Source organism: Megalops cyprinoides, chromosome 6, assembly GCF_013368585.1.
Source record: "Megalops cyprinoides isolate fMegCyp1 chromosome 6, fMegCyp1.pri, whole genome shotgun sequence".
In the NCBI taxonomy this organism is placed as follows: domain Eukaryota; kingdom Metazoa; phylum Chordata; class Actinopteri; order Elopiformes; family Megalopidae; genus Megalops; species Megalops cyprinoides.
The window spans coordinates 19,858,983-19,865,826 of record NC_050588.1 but is presented as its reverse complement, the minus strand read 5'-3'; positions in this window follow the sequence as shown (position 1 = coordinate 19,865,826).

Sequence of the window (6,844 nt, the reverse complement as noted above, 5' to 3'; positions counted from 1 at the left end):
CCTACAAAACAAATGTTTACTATCAAGTCGATTTCCTCGTGGCTTCGAGTCTAGGTACCCTAATCAAAATCTTGTACAATCTACAGTTAATCACCGATTGTCACTGTCATCACTGCACTAAGTGTACAATTACTGTTGCCTCGAAATGTGCACGGACGTGACCCAATTACGCGAACACTCGAGACGCATTACATATATGGGGAATTATATCACTTATGTGTACAACAGTAAAGCCTTATCTACAGTGTTACTCATCATCAACCGTCCATATGCATGTCTAAGGTTTACTGGAAGGGGATGCTGCTAGTTCCAGGCTGGACAATCGAAACTCAAGCATCGTTAACTGGGATACAAAAATTGCAATGGACTGTGTGGCAATGGTGGGTGTGTCACCACCTTCTACCAAGTTCACTACTGTGAAGCGACAGAGGGCAGAAACCGATAGTTCAAGATTACTTGGCTAATCTGCTAAATAAGAAATATTTAACCACCGCGGGTTGGCCATTTGGCTAACAAACGGCCACCACACGAAAGGCGCTACCCAGCAAGCAAAGCCCCCTACATCACACTAGCATTCCGGTATATAACGTTTGAAAAACAAGAGTTTAAGACACTTTAACCAGGTACCTGTCGAAGTCTATTTAACACTTTAACGGATTCTGTAGATACTGTAACCAGCTAACGTTGCCATCCATATTTGTCGACAGGGAGGCGCTAACTAACTTACCTCTTGTCTATCTTAAGATTGTTTATTTTCTTTCAGCTGACTGAACTTTACACAAGCTAATTAACTTAGCCTTTTGGCTAGATAGCTTCAATGCCGCTTTTACCTGAATTTATCCCATGTACAGGATTCAAATTTCACATATTATTTTCCTACAGGACAATGATATTGCTAGTCAGCGGTATCCTCAAAGTGATTTCGCTGCTAAATATTTCTGCTAGCTAGTCCTGTGTTACCGACTGCACGGCGATGGAGAGATTGACTTGTTGAAAGTCAGCGACTTCCATTTGCGAGCGATTACAGGCTTCGTTTCAATAGTCTTTTTTTAACACAGCCAGCTAAGGTATCCAACTAGCTACGATTATTGATGGTAACCCTATACCACAACGCTTTCTGATATTTTATTGGCTGGTTTTGTTGTCACTCACAACTTAAAAAGCTAAAGGGGACATTGGACAGCAGGTGGGCGGCAACGTTCAGGAAGTAGAAACTGTCCAAGCGAGGGTATTGATGTGGTCTGTCAAAATGGGTAGTTTACACGTACAATGCACGTTCGCTCATTTTGCTTGTTACAGTCCTTTGATTTCTGATAGGAACATGCAAGCCACCTTACAACCTTACTTAGCAGCTAGGGTGCGGAAAGAACTCGTACGTGGAAGCTCAAGCTAACGCAGCGCGTGAGTGTGCCGGAGGGAGCAGTGTCAATGGGTTTTCACAAGAAGAGCAAAATCCCACCGCTGCTGAGCCACGAGTTCGTGATCCAAAATCACGCGGGTATGGTTTCTTGCGTGGTCCTGGTAATTCTCATGGGACTGACGTTCGAGGTACAGCAGCGCTTTATTGAAACATGTGGCCCCATTACCATACGTAGAAATCCTGACTTGCGCTTTCACCAAAGAGCACTATTTCAGTATGCCCTGGCACGATTATCTTGCAGTGTTAACTGTATCTTTACTTTTATGTTATTTTAAAGGTGGTGATTGCTTGTATAGCGAGGGGATGTGTAGGTAACAGAGGCAATCTTTTGTTTTCCCTTTCCCAGTGTCACTGCGTTTCATTGACCATGGGAAGCTGTGTGAATGCAATTCATAACACTACTAGCACCTTGGAATATTTTAGTAAATCAAACTACAGTAAACTAAATAAAAGAGCCCATTTCTAAAGATGCAGTTCATTTGAATTTCTTTACATTTTACAGGTGACTGCAAAATATTCCATTGTGTTCATCACAATCCAGTACAATGTAACTCATGCTTTTGGTAAGCAGACATTAATAGTCATGGAAAGCATAAACATAACAGCAAACATAATGGTCTGCATGGCTTGCAAGGTATGTATGGTTTGATATCTAAGGAGCTTCATCGGGTTAGATGAGTGTTTGAGGCGTAATTGCAGTAGAACAGTTCATTTGCATGAAAACCTGTCAGAGTGGTGATATAAAATATAACAATGTCATTGAAGGCAACAATAATCGGCCGATGCACCTTTTTTGGGCAATGCTTATTGTTCTTTTTTGATTCAGACGAATATGTTCTCGATGTAAGTGATTAGCCAAATGTCCCTCAACACAATCCTTGAGTACTTGTAGTGTAATTTATTTGCCTGTTATATGAACCGATGTACACACACCCTCTCACTGTCGTCCCAGCTTGGTGTGCGAGTTGTGAGTTGCCCTGAGGTGGAGCTTTGCTCTTATCGGTGTCCTTCCCTTTTCCCTTTGCACAAGTGAAATTTGATCCCCTGTACCTGCACCTCTCTGACAGGGCAGGCCATATGAAAGACTATACCTCTGGAATTGGGTGGTTGCCACCCAACAGAGTGCCTGCAAACAGCCTTCCCAGTGCACTTTTATATGTAGGACATACTTGTACCCATAAGCTATTTTTTCCAGCATCAGCAATGCTACTGTCATTCAGGAGTGCAGGTGTCCTTTTAGGACTTTTACTTTGCATGTTTCTTTGGTAGGAATTAAAAGGCAGAATCATAACACACATTCATATTACTGTTTGCTTATTCTTTTTTAAAAGAAGTTTTAAACTGGTATTGTTTCATACAGATGATTTTGTTTGTTTTGTCATACAAGGGAATGCCCATTTTTTACTTTATTTTTTATAAATGGAAGTGTCTCATTCGCTCACTACCTTCCTGAGTGACCAGCTACCCCAATAAATCAGCAGGTCTTTGTTTTTAGTTGAGGGAAAGGTACTAACATGAGGATCCACCAAAGGAAACACTTCTAGTAGTACCTGTTCTTGTACCTTGTTTCTTATATAGTCAAACTAATCACCATCGATTGGGTACAGTGCTTAACAAAGTGCTGTAATGTGCAGCAATGTCATAACAAGATAATACTGTATGTTAATTGGTTATAATATGAGTCTGCAGATCTGTTATAAGTTACATATTGGTTTACTACTATGTTGTCATTTGTGAAATGCTGGGCATGGTTTTGATATTGCAGCCATGGGTAGTGTCATTGAGAAGAGTGAGCTGCAAAATCCCTTGAACTCATTTTGTAAAACAAACACAGCACCAATTTTCCAAGTGGAACATTATGTTCAGTATTGTTTCAGAGAATTAACCAACGACTTCATCTGTCAAAAGCCAAGCACAGTAAATTCAATGATTCTGGCGAGTTGGTCACCTTCTACATACTCCCCTTCACCTGGGAAACCAGCATCTTGGTGGGCATAGGAGGAGCTTAACTCCACTCTACATGATTGCAAATGAGAAGGACCACTGCCCACTGTAATATATGCTGTGGTTAATTCTACTGTGTACTGTGTCCACCATGAGGAGTTTGCAACGAGCCCTAATCTGTTGTGGGAAGGGTACCCCCGTACCCACATGGCGGAAGTGTAGTTCCTCTGTCCTGTTTTCTTGGCATTGTCACTGTTTCCGCGTCTTCTCTTCACTCTAGGAGTTGTGGCCTCAATTTGACAACATCCGTGTCATGTGACTCACAATTATAGTGAGTATCGCTGTAGATGAACCATAGTGCAGCAGGAGCACTCGTGAGCTCTTCAAACCTTTCAAAGTGTGGCAGCATTGTATAGTAGGGATGGGGGAAGGGTGTTGGAAACCCCATAATGGGTGTGACTACTGTGTGCTGTCAGTCACTGACTTGTGTAAACCAATGAGAAGACTTTGTTTGGAGTCGATGAAAAGCAATCGGTTCAAATTTATGAATCACATTAATTCAATCATATGAACTAAGAACATGTGATAGCGCCACCCATTCTGGGCTTCATTACGCCACACTCTCCTACTACCATGTGACATTTCTAACTCACGTTTCACACCAATGGGAAATTTTTTATTGTGTTTTAAAAAACATTATACTCAATAGTGTCTTCCACACCGCTCTTAATAACTTTATACTGCTAGTTTCCTGCTGTATATCACTGCCAAAAGTGACAAATGTGAGCCAGGTTTGGCAGACATAGGTACAGGATGTTTGCATGAACCACACATGTTCAGAAATGGTGCTTGAATTAAGAACATCATTGCATGTATTCCACATAAGTTGCATAATTGATGTTTGTATGAGGTTTCTTTAATCTTCCTGCATTCACTCACTCCTGTCTGTCACGTTTTCTCATTCCCAGCATCTTCCTTTCTGCACAGTTCTGTCATGTCCATGCCAGATTGTGAAGTGCATGTCACAGATAGATGAACATGATTTTATCATTTCAGTTTTCAGGTGAAATTCTTCTACATATGTCAGATCGCCTACTGGCTGCATGCCCTGCCAGAGCTCTACTGTCAAAGAGTGAGGAAGGTAAGGTGGTGTTATGGAGTGGGGGAGTTGGGAGGCAGGGTCAACTGAGCATCTTTTGAGGTCTTAACTCATTGATTCCTGTACACATTTTCAATCCATTATTGGGATTTGCGTCAGTAGATTTAACTAACTCAGACTATAAGGTGGTCTAGATATGAGATGTTCATATACATAAAGGATACAATACATAGCAAGGACATAACTGGTACATTTCAACAGTTGTGACCTCTAGTGGCAAAACATTATTACTGCATTATCTGCTCTGTTAGAATTCGAGGGAGTTGGTTGGTCAGTCATTGATTGGGTGCGAGTGAGGGACATAACCATCTGCAGAGCTAATTATTTCAGTTCTAGGCAGAATAAAATGATCACATTTTCAGGAACCACCACTTCCTGTTGTCCAGTGAACGTCCAGCAAACGTTCCAGTGAAACGTGATGTGATTGGTAGCGCATGATGTCATTGGCCAAGATTTTCTCTGTGTCGTGGGAGGACATGCCCCTTCAGCTGCACTACATCTACCCTTACATTTTCCACACCACTGGTGCCTACATCTTAAGGTGGGCAACAGTCACTCTGCTCAAAAACTGAAGGTGCTCTGTGTGTGTGTGTGTTTGTGTGAAGGAGCTGCCTCTACACAGAAATAACCACTGCAGTTAAGTGTCCTGCATGTGCCCCCTGGATTTCAGCTTGGGATGAGGCTGGTGTAGAAGAGCAGAGTTCTGGCTTCTGCCCTAAAGGGTGTTTTTAGGAGGAGGTTTGGTGAGGGGAGGCATAGGAGAGTCTGATTTGTACCTGGCTGGTGGTCTGTAATCACTGTTGACCTCTGTTAAGGGCATCTTTAATGTTCAGGAACTTGTGTCCCCCAGTTAGTTGTCTTTTCTCAGAAGGCCCTTTATAAACACAGTTTCAAAAGCTTGTATATAATACATTCCAAGGGCAACAGGTTCTAGCAAAGTGTGGTTAGTGGATTTTTTGTCTTTGAGTTGATGTGTAAGCTTTGGTTGGTGGCCACGTGGTTTGTTTCTAGAGATTTTGTAGTTGAAATCAGCTCTGACTCACTGTCGCTTCACGTGGGTTTAATACAAACCAAGGGGACCAGGGTGCACTATGTAAGAGTGTTCACAGCCCTGCCCTCCAGATCTCCTGTTGCTCAATCTGAACAGAAATGCTTGCTTTTGAATCAATTATAATGCATTCTCAACTTCCTATTTATTTGTCCTCAACCTTCTGTCTCAGCATGTGGAGCTGCATGTGGAATATTATGCATATCACCTTCAGCATTATTATTTTTTCTTTTGCTGTAACTAAAAAGCCCTAGAAAGGGCTACTTTTGTGAATGAGAGACTCTCTCAAGGTAACAGCAGTGACTCCATAATGTCACTAGATGGGGAATGCACAACAATAATGGAGTCTACCCAAACTGTGTCTAAGCCTGAACTGTGCCTTTTCTGTGTGTGTGGGTTTTTTTTTTCTTGCAGGAAATTCAGCCAATGGTGTGAAAAACATAGAGCGTAGACAGAGGGGTCAACACACCATCTGTTGGCAGCATGCTCTCTACAGGAAAACATGCATCATCTCATTGGATGTCAGGGGAATGTATGTCAATCCCATGGTGAAGGGGTATGAAAAAATAGGAACAGGTTAAAGCACGTTGTTAGCGTGCTTGGAAGATTTTGGATTTGATGATCCTTCTAAACCTCTGACTGACAGTCTACAGGTTCATGGGCTGGTTAAAGTCGAAGTTCATTTTCCCCAGTTGTATAGCATGAACCAGATTCAAGTGAGCTGATTGGTCGGCAGCAACTTCTGGGGTAGTAATGCATCCTGAAACACAACTGCTTGTGTTCCTCCTTTGCCTAATGTTAAGGTAACAACAGACAGGCAGCAAAAGCAGGGAGTGAATCTTAAATCTTAACTTTCACATTCAAATTTCAAAAATTCAAAGTTGAGTTGTAGGAGTTTGTAAGCATTACAGCAGCATACACCATGGTTTTAAATGTGGCAGTTGCTTAGATCATTGCAGTGCGTGTCTCTGTGTCTGTGAGTACCATCTTGACCTAGTGGTAAAATGATGCAAAAGCTGCATGAGCAGAGAGGTTTGGAACAGCGTTTTGTAGATGATGAAGTAGCTCCAAAATAAAATATTCTGGTACAGAATAGAATATCAAGGAGCTGGGTGTGACTTTAAGTGACAGGATGAGCGACAGCCTGACAGACTAAGGACAAGAATGGAAAAATGACATCTCCTGGCTTTAGGTGTGAGATGCAGTATCTCCTGGCTTTAGGTGTGTGACTCAGTATCTCCTGGCTTTGAATTTGTGATGCAGTTTCTCCTGA